The 24,095-nt window shown below is 46.0% G+C and overlaps 1 long non-coding RNA gene across 1 annotated transcript in view; it reads left to right on the top strand.

The window, feature by feature from the left end:
* LOC144736218 (uncharacterized) overlaps nt 1–23,765 on the top strand; it is a 29,413-nt gene extending 5,648 nt beyond the window's left edge. The window contains exon 3 of the long non-coding RNA XR_013588737.1: nt 23,596–23,765. This is a non-coding gene — a long non-coding RNA (uncharacterized LOC144736218). The remainder of the gene's footprint in view (nt 1–23,595) is intronic.
* Nucleotides 23,766–24,095: the final 330 nt, after the last annotated feature.

A 24,095-nucleotide genomic window follows, 5' to 3' on the forward strand; every position in this document is an offset into this window, starting at 1 on the left:
GAGTAGGTCACAGTGTGAGTGGGTGGGTTGGTGCGTGAGTTGGTCAGGGAGTGGGTGGGTGAGTTAATGGGTGGGTTGTTGGGTGAGTGAGTTAGTGAGTGCATGTGCAGGTGGGTGCGTGGATGAGTGGCTTAGTGAGTGGGTTAGAAATTGAGTGCGTGGCAGGGTGAGTGGGTTTGTGAGTCGGTTAGTGGGTGGCTTTAGTAGTTGAGTGGGTGAGTCAAAGAATTGAACGCCACGGTGGCAAGATGTTAACTACCTCGCCTACTATGCAGAATGTTGTGGGTTCGATCCCGACCCTGACGCCTGTATATTTCACTCCACATTTAGAAACATGTAATAAGAGGAATTGGGTGCAATAAATGTATACAGCGACTTTGTTGAACTATCATTTGTGGCGAGGATGCTTCTGAAAACAATCTTTATAGCTCAGTGGGCCTTAGTTGGTAAAAGAATATCTCACATTACCAGAAGAGGTAAGGACTACATATAGAGTGGGTGATTAACTGGGTGGGTCTGTGAGTGTGGGTCAGTGATTGAGGAAGTAGGTGAGTGAGTGTGTTAGAGATTGTGGGTGATAGGGTAAGCCATGGGTGACGTGAGTGGGTGTGTTGTTTGGGAGTGAATAGACGAGTGGTTGGGTGAGTGGCTGGGTGGGTAGGTGAGTGGGTTAGAGATTGATTGGGTGAGTTAGTGGTTGGCTGAGTGGGTGGGTGGGTGGGTGAATGGGTTTAGAGATTGAGTGGGTGGTGGGTGGTTGGGTGAATGAGTGGGTGGGTGGGTTTGTGAATGGTTGAGGTGAGTGAGTGGGTGGGTCAGCGCGTGAGTGGGTGTGGGAGTGGGTGAGAGGTGGGTTGGTGAGTTGGTGAGAGGATTAGTGAATTGGTGGGTTCGAGATTGCGTGGCTGGGTGAGTGAGTCGGTTAGAGATTGAGTGGGTGGCAGGGTAAGTGGGTGGGTTGCTTAATGGGTGTGTGAGTGGGTGGATGAATAGGTGAGTGGATAAGTGCATGGTTTAGTGGGTGGGTGAATAAGTGAGTGGGTGGGTTAGTGGATTGTTGCGTGAATGTGCGGGTGGTTGAGTTTTTGGGTAGATGGGTGTGTGAATATGGGAGGTGAGTTCGTGTGCTAGTGGGTGGGTGAGTCGGAGAGTGAGGCACCACGGTGGCGAGATGTTAACTACTTCGCCTGGTATGCAGAAGGTTGTGGGTTTGATCCCGACCCTGACACCTGTATATTTCCCTCCACATTTAAAATCAACAAGAATTTATAGGATTTGGCTGCAATACATGTCATAAGCCACTTCGTTGACCTATAACTTTTAACCAGGTAATTTCTGAAAAAGATGTTTAGCTCTGTCGGCCTTACCTGGTAAAATAACCACAATTTAGATTTAGTTTAGTGTGTTGGTGAGTGGGCGGGTGAGTGGATGGGTGGGTGGGTGAGTGGGTGAGTGTGAGTGGCTCGGTGGTTGAGTTAGTGGGTGGTAGTGGGTGGTTGAGTTAGTGGGTGGTGGAATGTTTTGGTGGTTGAATTATTGGGTGGTTGAGTGATGGGTGGGTGGGTGAATAATTACGTGGTTAGTGGGTGAGTTGCTGAGAGAGTGGTTGGGCGAGTGGGTGGGTTAGAAATTGAGTGGGTGGCATGGTGAGTGGATGTGTATGTGACTGGGTGAGTAGGTGAGTGGCTGGGTGAGTATGTGAGTGGATGGATGAGTGAGGGGGTGAGTGGGTTTGTGGATGAGTGAGTGTGGGTAGGAGGTTACGTGGGTAGTGGGTGGGTTATAAATTAAGTGAGTGGGTTAGTGACTGGGTGAGTTGTAGTTGAGAGAGTCAGTTTATAAGTGAGTTGGTGGGTTAGAGATTGACTGGCTCGGTGAGTGAGTGCTGGGTGGGTTAGTGAGTTGTTGGGTGGGTGAGTGTTAGTGGGTGGATGATCGACTGGGTGGGTGGTTGAGTGAGGGGGTGGGTGGGTGGGTTGCAGTGACGTGTGGTGAGGTCAATGGCTGGGGAGGCACTGGCTTGTGTCAGAGCCAGATTCACACACTGAGGGGGACGTGGCCTCACGGAGGGGGGCGTGTTAGACGCATCACCCTCAGTGAGGCAAATGTGATGGCTGCCTCCCGTGGTGCTTTTTCATTGCAGTTTCATGACGAGACCAGCGAGCCTAAATATCTTTATACACATACGTGAAATATGTTACCTGGAGTATGGAAGGCGAGGACATGAAATGAAGGGGTCTACAAACATTACATTGGTGACATACTGTGATAGTAACAGGCACGCGCTTATTGCGCGCGCTCCATCCAGTTACTGAGGGGTTGCGTAATCAGGGGAGGCTGAGCTCGTCGCTGCCTCACCTCTCGTCTCTTCCTGTATTTGCAGCGGAGCTCCGCAAATTTGGCGATTTTGACTATAAAAATGATTGGAATCATACAGAAATGACATTTATAACACAGATCAGTGGAAAAATCTTAATTTTTCTTTTATTATTCTCTTTTTTTTACTTTTCATAACAACTATTGTCATTGGAGTATGACAGGTGAGGCTCTGCCTTCCCTGACCGCACGTCGCTGGTGGGTTGGTAGGTTGGTGAGGAAGTGAGAGAGTTAGTGGGTACGAGATTGAATGGGTGGCTGGCTGAGTGGTTGAGAAGATGGGTGTGCGATTTCATGGGTGAGTGAGTCGGTAAGTGAGTGGGTGAGTGGGTTTTTGTATGGGTGAGTGCTTCAGTGGGTTCATGAGTGAGTGGATGGGTTATTGAGTGAGAGGGGTGGGTATTTGAGTAAGTGGTGTGCGTGAATAGGTGAATGGGTGGGTGTTTGAGTGAGTGAGTCAGAGAATGGAGTGCCACGGTGGTGAGATGGTAACTTCCTCACCTAGTATACAGGAGGTTGTCGATTCGATCCCGACCCTGTCGCAAGTATATTTGATTGTGCTTGTTCTCCTCGTGGTCGTGTGGATTTTTTTCCAGGTCCACTGAGTTTTCGCTCTGCATTGAGAATAAACTTGCATTCAGGGGATTTGGCTGCAATGCATGTGTATGTGATAAGCCACTTAGTTAACCTGTCATTTGTAACAAGGTCGCTTTTGAAAAAGATCTATATAGCCCTGTGGGCCTTACCTGGTAAAATAATAACAGTTTAGTTTTTGTTTCGTGGGTGAGTGAGTGAATGGGTGGGTTGGTGGTTGGGTGGTTGAATGGGGGTTGGGTGGGTAAGCTGGTGGGTGTTCGAGTCAGTGGCTGGGTCATTGTGTGAGTGGATGGGTATTTGAGTAAGTGGTGCGAGCCAGTAGGTGAATGGGTGGGTGTTTGGGTGAGTGGCTGGTAGGTGGGTGAGTAAGTTAGTGTAGGAGGTTGAGTGGGGAAGTTAGTGTGCGAGTGGGTGGGTGAGTGAGTCAGAGAATGGGGCACCACGGTAGTGCGATGTTAACTACCTTGCATAGTATACAGGAGGTCATGGAATTGATCCCGACCCTGCCGCCTGTATATTTCGAGTTTACATCTTCTCCCTGTGGTCACGTGGATTTTTCTCCGGGTCATCGGGGTTTTACCTCTGCATTGAGAATAAACTTGCATTCAGAGGATTTGGCTGCAATAAATGTATATGTGATAAGCCACTTTGTTTACCTGTAATTTGTAACAAGGTCGCTTTTGAAAAAGATCTATATAGCTCTGTGGGCCTTAGCTGGTACAATGAGAAATAGTTCAGTTTTCGTTTATTGGGTGGGTGAGTGGTTGGTGGGTAATTGATTGAGTGGGTGGTTGGGTTGGTGGGTGAGTGAGTGTGTGAGTGTGTGAGTGGGTGGGTGGATGGGTGGGTGAGTGGGTGGGTGGATGGGTGGGTGTGTGAGTGGGGGAGTGAATAGGTGAGTGGGTGGGTGAGTGGAGTCTAGAGTGAGTGAGTGAGTGGGTTGGTGGGTGGGTCGTTGAGTTAATGAATGGGTGTGTAGGTGGGTGCACAGGTATGTTCTTGAGTGGCTGTGTGTGTGCTTGAGCGAGTGAGTTAGCAGTTGAGTGGGTGGCAGGGTGAGTGGGTGAGTGAGTGTGTGGGTGGCTTTCGTAGTTTAGTGGGTGGGTGAGTCAGAGAATGAGGCGCCACAGTGGCGAGATGCAAACTCCCTCGCGAAAGTCGACGTGTTAAACTGGTTTATTGGAATTCGTATTTTTGACCCCAACCCTGATGTCTGTATTTTTGGAGTTTGCATCTTCTCCCGTGGTCACGTCGATTTTCCTCTGATTCCTTCGGGTTTGTTTAACACGTAGATTTTCGCGACCAATATCATCCATAATAGAGGTTTCTTTTTTGGGTTAGATCGCGTAAATATATAAATGTGTCGTTAAAACCCACCACCACCCGACACAGCCAACTAGTAAGGGTTGTCACGTACGCAGAACATGCCAATTTGTAACTAGTACAGCTCACGGTGTGTTGGAGAGTCAAGCCACAACATTTACAATCTGAGTACGACGTTTCGCCAGTAATTACAACTAGAAGGTAGCGAGGGTTGGTGAATCACCGCACAATGATGTTGGCAAATCACCTTCCCGTGGGCGTCGAGGTGCCATAACCTGACTCGCCAGGAGAAGGCAGTAGAGCAAGTGGACTAATCGCATCTTCTCCCGTGGTCACGTCGATTTTCCTCTGATTCCTTCGGGTTTGTTTAACACGTAGACTTTCGCGACCAATATCATCCATAATAGAGGTTTCTTTTTTGGGTTAGATCGCGTAAATATATAAATGTGTCGTTAAAACCCACCACCACCCGACACAGCCAACTAGTAAGGGTTGTCACGTACGCAGAACATGCCAATTTGTAACTAGTACAGCTCACGGTGTGTTGGAGAGTCAAGCCACAACATTTACAATCTGAGTACGACGTTTCGCCAGTAATTACAACTAGATTCATCAGGCAACAGCCAGATTTGTGGAGACATTCACCTGTTTCGTTCCTTATGTAGAGGCGTAGATGTGGTGCCTGTTTTTTTTAATTTGCCTGTTATCATTCGCCTGTTATTAAGTTAAAAGTAGAAATAGTTATTATTATTGTAATCACGTTATAAGTAGAAATAATTGTTATTTCGTTAAAAGTAGAAATAATTATTGTTATCAAGTTCTAAGTGGAAATAATAATTACTGTTCGCCTGTCGTTATCATTTGCCTGTTGTTATTTTTCGCCTATTGTTATCAAGTTAGAAGTAGAAAGTTATTATTGTTATCATTCGCCTGGTGTTGGTAGCGCACGTCTCTAATCCAGCACTGTGGAAGGTAGCGAGGGTTGGTGAATCACCGCACAATGATGTTGGCAAATCACCTTCCCGTGGGCGTCGAGGTGCCATAACCTGACTCGCCAGGAGAAGGCAGTAGAGCAAGTGGACTAATCGCCATCTTCACCTGTACAGGGATAGAGTGTTTCACCCTCGCACGCATGGGTTTTCTCCGGGTTCTCCGGTTTCCCCCACTTGTGTAAGAACTCATCATTCATTCGTCGAAAACTTAAAAAAAAAAACAATTCAGGACCCGACTGTGACTCAGTGTGGATTTCCTGGAGTAAGTCTATTTTATTATTAAAGATTTGAAGGGGCTGTTTGATGACACGACTAGAGAGCTGGCTTGCACTGCAGGGAACTTAATATTCAACTTGGATTCCCTAACCCTCAATGGCCATTTTAAGTTAAATTTGTGCATGTAAGACTCGCACAAACAACCATACCCAGAAACCCATAGACTCCAACAGAGACCCATACATTCCTACAGACACTCAGACTCACACAGCGACCCCATACTCACAGAGACCGATAGACATGCACAGAGACCCATCACCTCGCACAGAGATCCATACACTCAAAGGCCCAAAAACTCACACAGAAATCCATATATTCGCACAGAGGTCAATAGAATTAGAATTTGAATATTTATTCATACTGGATCAATCTGATGAGCTATAACGATCTGTTTTCACAGACGTCCAATCGGGTGGGTCAGAAAATAACAACAAAAATACAATACAAAAACATCACAGGAAAGGTAAACAAACTGTTTCGAAATATACAAATTAAACTGAACTCTTTTTATCTTACCATAGACTCATACAAACCTGTTGGACTCGCACAGAGACCTTAACCACTAAACCTCGAACAATTAAAACCCTCTAAACCCCTAACTATCTAAATCCATAACCATCTAAACCGCTAACCCTCTCAACCCCTTTACCCTTACAACCCTAATCTTTAAACCCCTCGCCCTCTAAAAGCTTAACCTCTAAACCCCCAAAACCCTAACCATCTCAACCCCTAACCCTCTAAATTCCTATACCCCTAACCCTCAACCCCTTTACCCTTAAAACCCTAACCCACCAAAACCCTCGCTCTCTAAACCCCTTATTCTTTTAACCCTAACCGTCTAAGCCATTAATAACCAAACCCTCTAAACCCTCTGAATCCCTAACCCTCTAAACCTTGAAACCCTAACCTTCTAAAACCATAAATCCGTAACCTAATTCCAACACATTTAAACCCCAACCCTCTAAAGAACGAACCCTCTAGACGCATAACCCTTAAAACACCTATGCCCCTAAAATGCTAACCCTCTAAACACATAATCCACTAAACCCGTAACCCTCTAAACCCATAAAGGGTTTTTTTGTTAGATTATGTAAATATAAACGTGTCGTTAAACCAACCACCACCCGCAACAGCCAATTAGTAAAATTTGTCACATCAACAAAAAGTGCCATTAAGTGTTGGAGACTAACGAAAAAAACCCACTTTATTACGGACAATATTAGTTGTGAAAGTCTAGGTGTTAACCCTCAACTCTCAAACCACTAAACCCCTAACACTGTAAATCACTAACCCTTGAAACCCCGATACCTCTAAACCCCTAAACACATACCCTTATAACCTCCTCAACTTCTAACCATCTAAACCATTCAACATCCAACAATTGAAACCCATAAACCTCTAAACACGTAACTCTCTAAACCCCTAACCCTCTAAAACCTATAAACCTCTAAACATGTAACTCTCTAAACCCTCAACTCAAAACGTTCTAAACTCTAACCCTCTAAACACCACATCCTCTGAAGGACTTTCCCCTTAAGACCCCAACCGTCTAAACACCTCACCCTATAAAACGGCAACCCATAAACCCCCAACACTCTTAACTGCCTAAACCCTTAACCTTATAAACCCCAAACCGTCGAAACCCCTAAACCTGTAAAACCGTAATCCACTAAACATCAAAACCTCTAAACCCATAACTTTCTAAAACTCCTAACCTTGTAAACCAATACACCGAGCAATCAAAACCCATGAACCCTCTAAACCTCTAAACACCCAACTCTCTAAACCCCAAACCCTCTAAACTCAACCCCTTTACCCTTAAAACCATATCCGTCTAAACTCACCCTTTTAAATCCTAACCCAAATACACCGAAAACCCTAACCCTCTAAACCCCTCAACCTCTAACATACTCAACCCCGAAACATCATAACCCTTGAAACACCCAAAACCTCTAAACCCCTAAGCCCATAACCTTATAAACTCCTAACCCTCTAAACCACTAACCCTTTAACAATCAAACCCCATAAATCCTCTAAACACCTAATTATCTAAACCGAGAACCCTTTAAACCCATATCCTTCTAAACTGTAACCCTCTAAAACCCAACCCTCAAAACCCCTTTACCCTTAAAACCATAACGGTCTAAACCCATCACCCTCTAAAATCCTAACCCATAAACCCCCAAACCTCTAACCCACTGAACCCTTAACCTAAACCCTTACAGTGAGGGAAAAAAGTATTTGATCCCCTGCTGATTTTGTACGTTTGCCCACTGACAACGAAATTATCAGTCTATAATTTTAATGGTAGGTTTATTTGAACAGTGAGAGACAGAATAACAACAACAAAATCCAGAACAACGCATGTCAAAAATGTTATACATTGATTTGCATTTAATGAGGGCAATAAGTATTTGACCCCCTCTCAATCAGAAAGATTTCTGGCTCCCAGGTGCCTTTTATACAGGTAACGAGCTGAGATTAGGAGCACACTCTTAAAGGGAGTGCTCCTAATCTCAGCTTGTTACCTGTATAAAAGACACCTGTTCACAGAAGAAATCAATCAGATTCCAAACTATCCACCAAGGCCAAGACTAAAGAGCTCTCCAAGGATGTCAGGGACAAGATTGTAGATCTACACAAGGCTGGAATGGGCTACAAGACCATCGCCAAGCAGCTTGGCGATGAGGTGACAACAGTTGGTGCGATTATTCGCAAATGGAAGAAACACAAAATAACTGTCAATCTCCCTCGGCCTGGGGCTCCATGCAAGATCTCACCTCGTGGAGGTGAGAACTACACAGGAGGATCTTGTCAATGATCTCAAGGCAGCTGGGACCATAGTCATCAAGAAAACAGTTGGTAACACACTACGCCGTGAAGGACTGAAATCCTGCAGCGCCCGCAAGGTCCCCCTGCTCAAGAAAGCACATATACATGCCCGTCTGAAGTTTGCCAATGAACATCTGAATGATTCAGAGGACAACTGGGTGAAAGTGTTGTGGTCAGATGAGACCAAAATGGAGCTCTTTGGCATCAACTCAATTCGCCGTGTTTGGAGGAGGAGGAATGCTGCCTATGACCCCAAGAACACCATCCCCACCATCAAACATGGAGGTGGAAACATTATTCTTTGGGAGTGTTTTTCTGCTAAGGGGACAGGACAACTTCACCGCATCAAAGGGACGATGGACGGGGCCATGTATCATCAAATCTTGGGTGAGAACCTCCTTCCCTCAGCCAGGGCATTGAAAATGGGTCGTGGATGGGTATTCCAGCATGACAATGACCCAAAACACACGGCCAAGGCAACAAAGGAGTGGCTCAAGAAGAAGCACATTAAGGTCCTGGACTGGCCTAGCCAGCCTCCAGACCTTAATCCCATAGAAAATCTGTGGAGGGAGCTGAAGGTTTGAGTTGCCAAACGTCAGCCTCGAAACCTTAATGACTTGGAGAATTTTTCGATTTAAAGCTTTCGTGACTGCAGGGATTCATATTCTTGGTTCTTTCGGTAAAGTCACGTAGAAGGGAAGTAATAAAATAATAAAAATAAAACATAATAAAACAATTTTCACGACGTTTCGGCCACAACGCAAGCAGCCGTCCTCAGGTGAAAACCAGGTCTGTCGAGGCGACAGCGTCTGAATGAAACAGCACACGTGCTTATAGCATATATAAGCTGGGTTGGAAGGGGGGAAAAGGGCACCTTGACAAAAGAATATGCATATCAAGAGGAATTTAGCATATTTATGGGAAATGCAGGTATGTGATTAGTAATACTTATGCCCGTGCATTATGCAGGATTAGCAGCATCAAAGGGAGGGGATATGGGAAATGCAGGTATGTGAATAGTACTACTTATGTCCGTGCATTATGCAGGATTAGCAGCATCAAAGGGAGGGGATAGGGGTAGCATTAATAAAGGGAAGGAGTGTTAATAGTATGTAGCTGCAGTAACTAAAACCACCACGTAAACAACTAAAGTATAAACTACATAGTATCATCAGTATACTAAATATACTCTACAATAAGCTGAGTTACTAACAGTAAGTAATACATTACACTTCTACGTCGTAAAAAATATATAATATGCTTCCATCTAAACTTTATTCTCTTACATCACACGAGTCTACACCGTACTATATACTGCCATAGACAAACACAACATTAAATTACATACTGTATTGCTATAAACCACCTTATACATTGTAATATTACACTATGTATTATTCTACCCACCCTAATGTATATCACACTGCTGTATATTGACTATACAATTACGATACTATATATTACTTTGTACATTGTATTAAGCATATACATGTTATACTATTTGTTATTATACACTGTACCATTGACTGTCGTGTGAAAGATACTAAGAGGAAGCAACGAAATATGTCAATGGGTGAGTAGGGGTAGGAAACTTGCAGCGGAGCAAAGAATCCATTCCCTGCGGAGAATACAATGCCAGTGAGTGGAACGCGGTCTGAAAGTCACCGTAAACGTGAACACAATCAGTTAAGATCCGAAATGGTTTATTACGTCCTTCCAATGATTGCTAAGCCAGAATCCATCTTCTCGGTTGAAATTGTCTCTGTGTTTGTGTATGTGGATCGCCTCATGAACGAATCTCTCATGGTAGCCAGATGGCTTGCAGAGACCCTCTGTCTTGGAGAAGTCAATATCATGTGAGCCCACTGAATTGTAACAGTGATCTGCCACGGCTGAGGTGTTTGTCCTACCGTGTTTCAAGTCTGCTTTATGTTCACGGATGCGGTCCGAGACATGTCGTTTGGTTTCTCCAATGTAACTGCTACAACAGAGGCAACTTAGTTTGTAGACGCCAGGGTACTGTATGTCTGGAACCACATATTTTACAGACGGGACCAGATCACGGATTTTATGTACTGTGTTGAATCGGACCTGGATCTTGTGTTTTATCAGGATTTTGGAGATTTTTTTGTGACCCCAGCAATGTAGGGTAAGGTGATGGTCTTGAAAGGCTCCTCAACAGGATCCTTCTTGATGGTTGGAGTGATGGCTTTGCGGATTGTGTAGTCGGAGTAACCATTAGCCTTAAGAGCTTGGCGTACGTGTTTGAGTTCACTGGCAATGTGTTCCTGGTCGGATATGCATTGGGCTCTATGGTATAGAGTCTTGATGAGGGAATTCTTCTGGGATGGATGGTGGTGGGAATCCGGTTTTAGGTAAGCATCCGTATGGGTGGCTTTCCTGTAGACAGTGGCTCATTGAACCATCAGGTCTCCTTTTAATTAGGACATCCAAAAAGGGTAGCTTGCCATCTTTTTCGACTTCCATGGTGAATCTGATGGCTGGGTGTATGGAATTGATGTGGTCGAGAAATTGGTCTAGAGCAGGCCGGCCATGTGGCCAGATGACAAAAGTGTCATCTACGTACCTCTTCCATAAGGTCAGGCATAGAGTGGCAGTCTGGATGGCGTCAGTCTCAAATTTCTCCATGAACACGTTGGCTACAACCGGAGATAGGGGGGGGGGCCCATTGGGGTGCCCTCAGTTTGCTTGTAGAAAGTTCCATTCCAGGTGAAGTATGTATTGGTTAAGCAGTGTCTCACCAGGGGGGGTACCCCAGCGTTCAGTCCTTGATGAACCAAGTCTTCAATGATTGCGATGGTGTCAGGTACAGGAACTTTGGTGAATAAGGAAACCACATCAAAACTGACAAGCAGGTCGTCTGGGGACAGGGAAATCCCCTTGATTGTCGATACCAGGTCAGTAGAGTTTAGTACCGCAGAGGTGGTTTTTCCAGTGAAAGGCCGTAGGATTTCAGACAAAAAACGAGCCAGTTTGTAGGTGGGGGAGTTGATAGTAGAGACAATGGGACGAAGAGGTGTATCTTCTTCATGTATCTTTGGCAAGCCGTATAATCTTGGTGGCCTGGCTGCACAAGGTTTCAACGAGAACTGTTTGGTCTGATCAATGAATGCGGTTGAAGCAGAAATGCTTTTGTTGGTTTTAGAGACGAGGCTGTTGGTGGGGTCTCTTTTTATTTTTGTATAGCTGCCATCGTTGAGTAGTTCTTGAATTTTGTTGTTGTATTCTATTTTGTCCATGATGACAGTGGCATTGCCTTTGTCGGCTTAGAGGATGACAATGTCATCCCTCTTTTTTAATTGAGCTAATTCAAAACGCTCATCTTTGCTGATGTTGCTAGCTGGCATCTTAGCGTTTTTGAGGGTTGCAGAGATTTCAGATCTTGCTACGTCTGCAGCGATGTGACTCAGGCCCTTGAGAGCTACATCTACTCTAGCAATTATATCATTAACTGGTATGTGTCTAGGTGTGACTGCAAAGTTCAGTCCTTTAGCTAAAACGGATTTCAGACCTTCAGAAATAGAACTGTTATTGCGATTAATTACGACTTTATTAACGTCTAGCTTTTCAATGTGTGGGTCCGGTCTCTTGTTTGAGAGGCGGTTGAATTTGGAAATCAAGTTGTCCTTACATTTGGTCGACATAGCGGCAGCTGAAGAGGCAGTCATTTTGTCTACATGTTCCCAATCCGATGTGGACATTGTTGCACTCAAAGATAAGTGTGATTTGTAGAGTGTCTTGTCTAACTGATCTAGATCAGTGCGCGTAAGTCTGATTTTCTCTGAGATAAGAGCTAAGCTAGTTCTAGATAGAATTCGTTTAGCATTATCTCAGAGAAAATCAGACTTACGTGCACCGATCTAGATCAGTTAGACAAGACACTCTACAAATCACACTTATCTTTGAGTGCAACAATGTCCACATAGGATTGGGAATATGTAGACAAAATGACTGCCTCTTCAGCTGCCGCTATGTCGACCAAATGTAAGGACAACTTGATTTCCAAATTCAACCGCCTCTCAAACAAGAGACCGGACCCACACATTGAAAAGTTAGACGTTAACAAAGTCGTAATTAATCGCAGTAACAGTTCTATTTCTGAAGGTCTGAAATCCGTTTTAGCTAAAGGACTAAACTTTGCAGTCACACCTAGACACATACCAGTTAATGATATAATTGCTAGAGTAGATGTAGCTCTCAAGGGCCTGAGTCACATCGCTGCAGACGTAGCAAGATCTGAAATCTCTGCAACCCTCAAAAACGCTAAGATGCCAGCTAGCAACATCAGCAAAGATGAGCGTTTTGAATTAGCTCTCAGCCGATAAAGGCAATGCCACTGTCATCATGGACAAAATAGAATACAACAACAAAATTCAAGAACTACTCAACGATGGCAGCTATACAAAAATAAAAAGAGACCCCACCAACAGCCTCGTCTCTAAAACCAACAAAATCATTTCTGCTTCAACCGCATTAATTGATCAGACCAAACAGTTCTCGTTGAAACCTTCTGCAGCCAGGCCACCAAGATTATACGGCTTGCCAAATATACGTAAAGAAGATACACCTCTTCGTCCCATTGTCTCTACTATCAACTCCCCCACCTACAAACTGGCTCGTTTTTCGTCTGAAATCCTACGGCCTTTCACTGGAAAACCCACCTCTGCGGTACTAAACTCTACTGACCTGGTATCGACAATCAAGGGGATTTCCCTGTCCCCAGACGACCTGCTTGTCAGTTTTGATGTGGTTTACTTATTCACCAAAGTTCCTGTACCTGACACCATCGCAATAATTGAAGACTTGGTTCATCAATGACTGAACGCTGGGGTACCCCCCCTGGTGAGACACTGCTTAACCAATACATACTTCACCTGGAATGGAACTTTCTACAAGCAAACTGAGGGCACCCCAATGGGCTCCCCCCTATCTCCGGTTGTAGCCAACGTGTTCATGGAGAAATTTGAGACTGACGCCATCCAGACTGCCACTCTACGCCCGACCTTATGGAAGAGGTACGTAGATGACACTTTTGTCATCTGGCCACATGGCCGGCCTGCTCTAGACCAATTTCTCGACTACATCAATTCCATACACCCAGCCATCAGATTCACCATGGAAGTCGAAAAAGATGGCAAGCTACCCTTTTTGGATGTCCTAATTAAAATGAGACCTGATGGTTCAATGAGCCACTCTGTCTACAGGAAAGCCACCCATACGGATGCTTCCCTAAAACCGGATTCCCACCACCATCCATCCCAGAAGAATTCCCTCATCAAGACTCTATACCATAGAGCCCAATGCATATCCGACCAGGAACACATTGCCAGTGAACTCAAACACGTACGCCAAGCTCTTCAGGCTAATGGTTACTCCGACTACACAATCCGCAAAGCCATCACTCCAACCATCAAGAAGGATCCTGTTGAGGAGCCTTTCAAGACCATCACCTTACCGTACATTGCTGGGGTCACAAAAAAGATCTCCAAAATCCTGATAAAACACAAGATCCAGGTCCAAATCAACACAGTACATAAAATCCGTGATCTGGTCCCATCTGTAAAAGATGTGGTTCCAGACATACAGTACCCTGGCGTCTACAAACTAAGTTGCTTCTGTGGTAGCAGTTACATTGGAGAAACCAAACAACATGTCTCGGACCGCATCCGTGAACATAAAGCAGACTTGAAACACGGTAGGACAAACACCTCAGCCGTGGCAGATCACTGTTACAATTCAGTGGGCTCACATGATATTGACTTCTCCAAGACAGAGGTTCTCTGCAAGCCATCTGGCTACCATGAGAGATTCGTTCATGAGGCGATCCACATATACAAACACAGAGACAATTTCAACCGAGAAGATGGATTCTGACTTAGCAATCATTGGAAGGACGTAATAAACCATTTCGGATCTTAACTGATTGTGTTCACGTTTACGGTGACTTTCAGACCGCGTTCCACTCACTGGCATTGTATTCTCAGCAGGGAATGGATTCTTTGCTCCGCTGCAAGTTTCCCACACTACTCACCCATTGACATATTTTGTTGCTTCCTCTTAGTATCTTTCACACGACGGTCAATGGTACAGTGTATAATAACAAATAGTATAACATTTATATGCTTAATACAATGTACAAAGTAATATATAGTATCGTAATTGTATAGTCAATATACAGCAGTGTGATATACATTAGGGTGGGTAGAATAATACATAGTGTAATATTACAATGTATAAGGTGGTTTATAGCAATACAGTATGTAATTTAATGTTGGGTTTGTCTATGGCAGTATATAGTACGGTGTAGACTCGTGTGATGTAAGAGAATAAAGTTTAGATGGAAGCATATTATATATTTTTTACGACATAGAATTGTAATGTATTACTTACTGTTAGTAACTCAGCTTATTGTAGAGTATATTTAGTATACTGATGATAGTATGTAGTTTATACTTTAGTTGTTTACGTGGTGGTTTTAGTTACTGCAGATACATACTATTAACACTCCTTCCCTTTATAAATGCTACCCCTATCCCCTCCCTTTGATGCTGCTAATCCTGCATAATGCACGGGCATAAGTAGTACTAATCACATACCTGCATTTCCCATAAATATGCTAAATTGCTATTGATATGCATATTTTGTCAAGGCGCCCTTTTCCCCCCTTCCAACCCAGCATATATATGCTCCAAGCACGTGTGCTGTTTCATTCAGGCACTGTCGCCTCGACAGACCTGGTTTTCACCTGAGGACGGCTGCTTAGGTTGTGGCCGAAACGTCGTGAGAATTGGTTTATTATGTTTTATTTTTATTATTTTATTATTTCCCTTCTACGTGACTTTACCGAAAGAACCAAGAAGACTTGGAGAATATCTGCAAAGAGGAGTGGGACAAAATCCCTCCTGAGATTTGTGCAAACCTGGTGGCCAACTACAAGAAACGTCTGACCTCTGTGATTGCCAACAAGGATTTTGCCACCAAGTACTAAGTCATGTTTTGCAGAGGGGTCAAATACTTATTTCCCTCATTAAAATGCAAATCAAGTTATAACATTTTTGACATGCGTTTTTCTGGATTTTGTTGTTATTCTGTCTTTCACTGTTCAAATAAACCTAGCATTAAAATTATTGACTGATCATTTCTTTGTCAGTGGGCAAACGTACAAAATCAGCAGGGGATCAAATACTTTTTTCCCTCACTGTAAACCCAAAACCCTATAAACCCCTAACCCTCTGAACCCCCTTTACCCTGAAAACCCTAACCCTCTAAACCTCTAACTCTCGAATCCCCTCAACCCCTGACACTCTCAACACCTAAACCCTATAACCCTCGAAATCCCGAAACCTCTAAACCCCTTATCCCTGAAATAACCCAAAACCTGTGGAATGTGGTGGGGGTGGCATCATGGGGTGGGTGGGTGCAGGGTGTGTGTGGTGTGCGGTGGGTGGTGGGTATTACAGGGGGGTGAATGGGTGCAGGGTGTGTGTGGTGGGTATGGTGATAGTGGTCGTGGTTCACAACGATCCGTGACCACCACCACCACCTCTACTGTGTGGTGGACCGGCCACCACACAGCAGCACGCGTCGGAGGAGTGAACGGATGGTTCTCGCTATGCGGGCCAGACTCTCTCGCTTCCTCTTCTCCTCCTGCATCACCATCACCTGATCCTCTTTCCTTGTCATCTCCTTCTCCACCATCTTCTCCACCAATGTCTCCTCCACCTGCACCACCATCTCCTGCTCCTTCGTCCATACCTCCTCTGTCTCCCCCCTCATCTCTTCTTCCTGCACCATCAGCTCTTCCACCATGGTCTCCTCCTCCTGCACCACCAGCTCCTCCACCAGGGTCTCCTCCTCCTGCACCAACAGCTCCTCCACCAGGGTCTCCTCCTCCTGCACCACCAGCTCCTCCACCAGGGTCTCCTCCTCCTGCACCAACAGCTCCTCCACCAGGGTCTCCTCCTCCTGCACCACCAGCTCCTCCACCAGGGTCTCCTCCTCCTGCACCACCAGCTCCTCCACCAGGGTCTCCTCCTCCTGCACCACCAACGCCTCCACCAGGGTCTCCTCCTCCTGCACCACCAGCTCCTCCACCAGGGTCTCCTCCTCCTGCATCAACAGCTCCTCCACCAGGGTCTCCTCCTCCTGCACCACCAGCTCCTCCACCAGGGTCTCCTCCTCCTGCACCAACAGCTCCTCCACCGGAGTGTCCTCTTCCTCCACAACAACCGTCAGCCATTTAGAGGCCTGGGCAAGCGCGGAGGATGGGGGCAGCGCCGGCTCCGCTCTGTAAAGAGATGCGCACGACACCGTTCCAACTTCCTGCTACAGCAGAGATTGCACTCCCCCCCCCCCCCCCACCATCGTGCGGAGATAGATTAACCAGGTTAATAACGATGCTGCAGTAACACAGCATACCTTTGCCCATCGTGGGTCTGGTTACAAAATGGGCATTAGTCTTGCGATATCACACTGGATGAAAGGCTACATGGCAAATATATGGCTGCTTCATTATTTGTCCTCACCCAGAAACCAATTATAAAAATACATCCGTATATAACCGAATGTACACGTGGGGTTTGAACTGTACATGTGTTCGTTTGCAGGCGGCAGGGCTGGAATTCAGTCAGAGGGACCTGGGTTTGATGCCCAAACTTGGGCCACTTTCTCCGTGTGGAATGTGGAAAATTACACTGGTCAACACTTTTTCTGGCATAAGGTATTCCAACGGGTTTAAGGTAATTTTGGGGTGCTGATTCCAAATCTGGCTTCAGTTTTTGTCTATCACATCAGGTTTTTGAGATCTCAAATATTGCACTTTCAATAAAAACTGCAGAAGAAAAATATTAAATAAATGTGGATATCTACATAAAATGATATTATAAACACACTATCCTAAAAATACAGCACCATATTTTAACACTAAAGCAGTCACTGACTCGCAACAACTTGCAATCATAAGTGACAGAGTTAATTTCAGATAAAAGCAATGAAAATGGGGTATGCCGATAGCATAAAAATGAGATGTGATCGAGCAAATCTGAGATAAGATTTGGAATCAGCATACTGAAATTAGTCTAAAACAGCTGCAAAAGTCCAGGCCAGAAAAACATGTTTTTTTTGTTGACCAGTGTTATTTAGACTGGATGAAGAGGAATCCGATAAGCTATGAAGCTCTTCTTTCACAGATATGCAGTCGAGGCACAAGGTCAGCAAGTTACAACAACAAACATAAGAAAATGAGTGCAACGTGTAAATATGTAAGAAAGTCACAAAATAATTCAGCATATAAGCACAAAGTACGTAAAATCCTGCCAGTTTTTCAACACTAAATACAAACTTGGGCAAGGCAGCAAAACATCAACAAAAACAGCCCCAGACCTCACCAAGACAACACACAGTCCCTCAATGAAATTGTACATTAAAATGTAACTTTCATTCCTTGGGGTTTGGCATTTTCCTCCACGTAACCGAACCCTGACACACACGCCACACAACCAGTGTTGGATGGACATCCTCGGCAGTGTTAGAAATCGAACCCCCAAATCACTCAATAGGAATCGCATAGCAGCAGTAACAAAAGCAAATTTGTTCTGTACTGCAAACAACTTGGCAGGACTCTAATTAAAAAGAGTCTTGAGACTGAGTGAGGCTCATGCTGGCTAAATCAGGGTAGTAGTAATCAATATAGAGCCGGGTACGGTGTACTGGGGAAACCGCCCCGGGCACCGTGCTTCTGGCGGCCCTGTGCTTCGATGTCACGGTGTCAGACGTAATGTCTTTTTAACACGTAGGCTTTCGTACCAGATTGGCTCACAAATGATGACATCACATTTCTCCACAATTCTCCCCGGCAAAATGTCGTACTCGAATTGTAAATGTGGTGAGTTTACTTTCCAACACACTGGTGTGCTGATCTAGTAACTAATTGTCACATTTTGTTTACATGATTCAGACGCTGTCTCCCCGACAGACCTGATCTTCACCTGAGGACGGCTGCTTGCGTTGTGGCCGAAACGTCGTGAGAATTATTTTAGTATGTTTTATTTGTATTATTTTATTACTTCTCTTCTACGTGACTTTACCGAAAGAACCAAGAAGATGATACACCTTATTAATTGGCTGTGGTGGGTGATGGTGGGTTTAACAACACACGTATATCTACGCGATCTAACCGAAACAAACCTGTATTATTAGTAATACTTCCGGTTTAATTGTGACTTGCCCCGGGCTCCACACCTCCCTATGGACTGTCTTGAATATTTGACAAGCAGATCGTGGCTTACCGTCGCTCAGCAGCTCCAAAACACTGTACACTGCCAGGAGTAGCAGTGGTGGTGGCGTTGCTGGTGGTGCTGGTGGCCGCGGTCCGGAGCCAGCTGTGACCCAGCGCCTGCGCTGGCGTCATGCGACAATCCGGATCCCATCTGTTGAGAGACACACGGGGGTCACACGCGGCGCACATGATGAGGCGTGGTGAGAGCATTGACGTTCCTTCCCTTCTCCCACGAGGTCCAGGAATGCACGGCAGCAGCGGTAGTCGTGGTAGCAGCGGGAATCCTTCAATACGCAGTACTCTAAAAATGCCCTGAGCCTCGCACTGCCGAGTAGAATCTTTAATGAGCCTCCAAAGAGGGCGATCTTAACACCGGTGGTACTGGTCATCGGCAGGTTCACTCAGCTCCACATCTTCCTGGTGATCGAAGGAGAGCGATCGTTGATCACCTTGGTGGGGGAAATCCTCATGGGGAGGGGGGAGGGGGATGATTCTTACTGCAGGCAGGAGCTGACGAAATCAACAAACTCCGGGTCGTGGCTATTGAGTGCCCCATGAAGTGACAAGCTCCCTGGCACCCTTCTCTTGACTGGGCAGAACATCATGCCCACACGATCTGCAGGAGACATGCACAGCAGGAGAGACACACAGTCACCAACCACCACTTTGCCCACCTACCCACTTACCCACCCACCCACTCTCCCACACAGCCATTTACCCACCCACTCACCCAAGGAATTGAAAATACAAAGAGGCCCCCCCCATGGCCACCCCAACAGCTCCAGGCCACACCCTAACACTGAATCCGGTCGGTTGCTCGCCCCACCCTTCAACTCACCAAAGTAGTGCATTCCGTCAGGAGCTGCATCCATCATACATCTTGGAGGCAACCCGAGGATCTGCACATGGTTGAGATAAAGGCAAATGTCACCCGTGTAGGCGCAGCAAACTGTAGGGGCAAGTGCTTTTAGTAGTGAGTAGAAACAGCAGCAACAGCAGCGGCACCTGTTGAGGGCCAGGACTGTGGTAGACACAGAGAGGGGATGGTTGGCCATATTGAAGCAGGTACACACCGCACCAGGTACTCATTTGAGGCTGAGTCGAACTCGGGGATGCCCAGTACCGGTTCAGATAATCCTCACTGATGTTGGCCGTGATTTGGAATCAAACTCGCATTACCGGGTTTGTAGCTGAGCACGCTAACCGCTGCACCACCGCTTCCCCCACACATACAAGACACACACATGTACACACATACAACATACGATGGCTGCCATTCGCCAGGTCACCAAGTACCCAATCGCCCCCCCCCTCTCCTTACAACTTTAAGGAAGGGGAGGGGGGAATCACGAGTGGGTGAACGCCCAGTTGGAAATACCTCCATGCAGCACGGGAGGTGGTCGTCGCGGCTGTCCGACTGGAATAATTCCCTGCCGGTCACCAACTCCGCCACCGTGCAGCCCAGTGCCCACATGTCCACTGCACAGGTCAATCTGTAGCCCAGCAATACCTCCGGAGATTGGAATGGCCTGGTCCCACCAGCATACAAAGCTGCACAACAATCACAACAACAACAAATATGTATGTATGTGTGTACTCACTATGTCATGAACAGCATCGTTATCACACACTGTCACATGTACAGACACTAAGAGACTTGCACACACACTGGTACACAGACACACCCACACGCAGAAACTCACACCCAGGTGAGGTTACTCACGTTGACGTTTCACAAAAAAGCTGGTGCCAAAGTCCGTGACCCTGATGGTGCCGGTCACGGTGTCCTTGATTAGAACATTTTCCTAAAGGAAGAGAGGCAGAAGGAATTCACACTCGAAGGTTACGCCAATAGCATTCAGCCAGCAGTGGATCAATCACGTACCACAGTACATACTAAACAGGGGAACTAGGTGAGGCGTAGCGCCGTCGTCAACCTTTAGTCAAGTGCAACATTCCCTGTTTTCTGCGTCAAGACGAGCGATGTTCGTCGAGGCTCATCACATGTAAAGCTCTCTGAAGCACCATCTAAGTAAAAGGGTGCGGCTCTATAGACAACTTATCCTAGTTGCTCACAGCTGTCCGTTAACGAGTTACGAACCAAAAACCACACTCGAGGGCGCAAGGATTTAGTGACGATTTGGGAAGTTTTCCATTCACAGCATGGAAGCCGACAATGGGCACCTGTCAGTTCAAACGCGTGTTTGGCACGTTTTGAAAATCATTCTTTTCAGCTCCGGTTTGTGTTTGCCAAAGTTTGTGGCAACGCTGTGATCTACATTGCTGGTTTTCTCTGTGGCGAGTCCCCCAATAGCGACACGACTCTACACGACAGTTTAATTCATACCGGATCATCACCAGAGGTAACGTGACCCTGTCTCCTTCCAGATAGACGGACAGAGCTAACACATCGACCCTGTGACCAACGTGGGCGGTTTTCTCTATGGTCCGAGTCCCCAATAATGACACAACTCCGGAACAAAGTCGCGCTGAATGCTGTGTCCACTCACTGGCTTGATGTCCGCATGGATGATGCTCCTGGCCTTGGTGTGGCAAAGGAACTTGAGGATGCCCCTGGTGTAAGTTTTCACCATCCCCATGTGCAATTGCCGGAGCCCCGCTTCCTTAATCACATCATGGAGGCTCTCCCTGTGAAAGAGGCAGAAGCAACAACAACAATTACAACAACGACGCAGTGTCAGTGTCATACCCTGCAATACTACGTGGATTATGATAACGACAATATTAATATTCTATTTGCACATTCACGACTAATATGAGTCATAGCTCCGTGTGGGTTTAGGTCATTGGTTTGCTGATAAACCGAATCAGCTAGCACATCTGACCACTTGCTTTCATTGGCTCTGTTTCCGGGTGGTGGAGTTCTCTATTAGGAGATACAAACTCCACGCAGAAAGGCGTCCGTGTTGAGAATCAAACTCAGGGATTTTCACCGAGGGGCACAAGCGTCACCACTGCGCTGCAGCCAACCTGCTGATCGAGTGGAGGCGTGGCTATATAAAAGTGGGCGGTGCTGATTGAGAAAAGAGGAGTGGCCTCTAGTGCACCTGGGGCACATGACAGCTCCACAGTATCGCAATACGAGGTTGGCACGGGAATCCCAGAAGTAACATCTAGCCCCGGTGGTGTGATGTTATCACCCCCCCTGGTGTGGAAGAGATCGGGGCTTTGATCCTGACCCTGACGCATGTATATTCTGAGTTTGCATGTTCGCCCCCTGGTCACGTGGATTTTTCTCCGGGTCCTCTGGTTTTTCCCTCTACATTTAGAAACATGTGTTTAGAGTATTTGGCTGCCATACATTTCCACATCAGCCACTTTTTTGAGCTATAATTTGTAGCCAGGCCGCTTGTGAAAAATAACTAATCGGGCAGTGGGCTTTACCTGCTAAATAAAATAGTTTTTGTTTAGCTAATGAAGTTAACCACGCCAAGGGGGGGGGGGGGGGGGTGGGGGCGGTGGGAACACATGGTACGTACTTCAACAGCTCCAGGACAATGCAGTGGTGTCCTCTGAAGTCAAAATATTTCAGGACTTTGACGACGTTGTAGTCCTCATCACTGTCCTTGCCCTGAAGTGCCAGAGCCATCTTGATCTCCATTCTCTGAAATTTATCACGCTTGGAGCTGTGCAGAGAAAATCCACAAATGAATCATGACTTAGACTTGCTTAAGGAATGACCAGAAACAAATTATATTCAGAATTAAATAATTATACGTTCCCCAAGTGTAATGTCATTGTGAGTTCCAGTAGCGCGCTCATGGAAGGTTCCAGAAAGGATAGGGAAGAGGATCAAATAAGCAAGGGATAGAGGGGGGTTTGGGGTGCTGCCTTAACGTAGTGATTCCCTAATGTGTGAATTGAGCCGACTCCGAGCATGGCCCCAGCCACACTCAGGATTTCCAGGAGCTGAGCCAAGCCACGGCTGAGCCACTCGTGTATCTTTATCAGCAGCTGAGTGGCTCAAGCCTGAGCCAAACCACGGCTGAGCTGGAGCTGAGCCTGAGTTTTAGAGACTGAGCCATAGCTGATTCGTGACTGAATGTGGCTCTCACAAAGCAAGGCATTATAACGTGGAACATCATGGGACCTCCTTTGCTAATACCAAAATATGAGAATAGATTTTCCCCTTTTTCCTGGCAACAAAACAGGTGTTAAGATGTAAAAAAAAAACTTAAACCTTTTACAAGGAATCATGTCTGAATTAACCACAATACTTGTGGTCAGTATGCAAAAAAAAAACACTCCGATAATATATGCATTGTCTTTTAAACTGATTGGTCCACACTAGACAGCTTTCTGTTGAGTCTAGTCTCAAAACGGTGTTAAACCAGAGGACGCCAAAAGGCGTACAAGCACAAAGACAAACACTAACAGAGGAATGAGAGCTCGGGGTGAGCAGCTACATCATGGGACCTCCTTTGCCAGTATATCTTTGGTACTGGCAAAGGAGGTCCCATGATGTAGCTGCTATAACGCAGAACGCACATGTTATAACACGGAACGCGCCCGTTATGACATGGGACAACCTCATTAAAGCGTGGAACGTGCCTTTTATTGCGTGGAACGTGCCCATTATAACGTGGAAGGCTCCCGTTATAACGCGGACCGCACCCATTATAATCCGGAATGCATCTGTTCTAATGCAAGAAAGTGCCCATTATAACGTGGAATGTGCCCGCTATGAAACTGCACGGCTGAGCGGTATGATACAGTAGGCGGAATGCGGAATGATAACGTGACGTGACAGCATACCCTCCATTATTGGTATCTTCATATCACTGTGTGCGTGTATTATATCTTGCAAAACTTTATCGTTACATTATATATGGGGATATTATGTTTGCTTAATGTGCTTTCCCTTAACGCGGCACTTTTCAGGAATGCATCTACCTGGTGAAATGAAGAATTTATGTAATGTAAGAGTGAGCTGATCCAGAACAGGAGGAGAACATACAAACTCCACGCAGGAGGGCACCCGAGTCAGGAGTCGAACCGGGGACCCTCTGTGAGGCACGAGTTGTCACCACCTCATCACACGGCCGCCCACAGCAAAGGATTATTAAGTGTTTGGTTTTCTTAAATCTGTAATTGTGGAATGCTCTGATGTCTGCTGGCTGAGACACCCTTAAAAAAAGCTCATTAGCTCAATGGGCTTAGCTTGTGAAATAAACTTGATTGTGAAGTGTGTGGGAGAGTGCATGTGTGCTGTCTCTGGTTGGTTGGTACTTCAGGTGCAATGACAAGAAGCCACGAACCTCGCGACCGCTGCGCCTGTGACAGCCCCCACGGCGTGGGGGCTTTGTGGCGAGTCTCACCGGAATGTAATGATGTTCGTGGTCGTCGTATCCATCGTTGTTTGGTCCCCGGGATCTGTTGCG

This window comes from Lampetra planeri, chromosome 59 (genome assembly GCF_965212315.1).
Source record: "Lampetra planeri chromosome 59, kcLamPlan1.2.h2, whole genome shotgun sequence".
Taxonomy (NCBI): domain Eukaryota; kingdom Metazoa; phylum Chordata; class Hyperoartia; order Petromyzontiformes; family Petromyzontidae; genus Lampetra; species Lampetra planeri.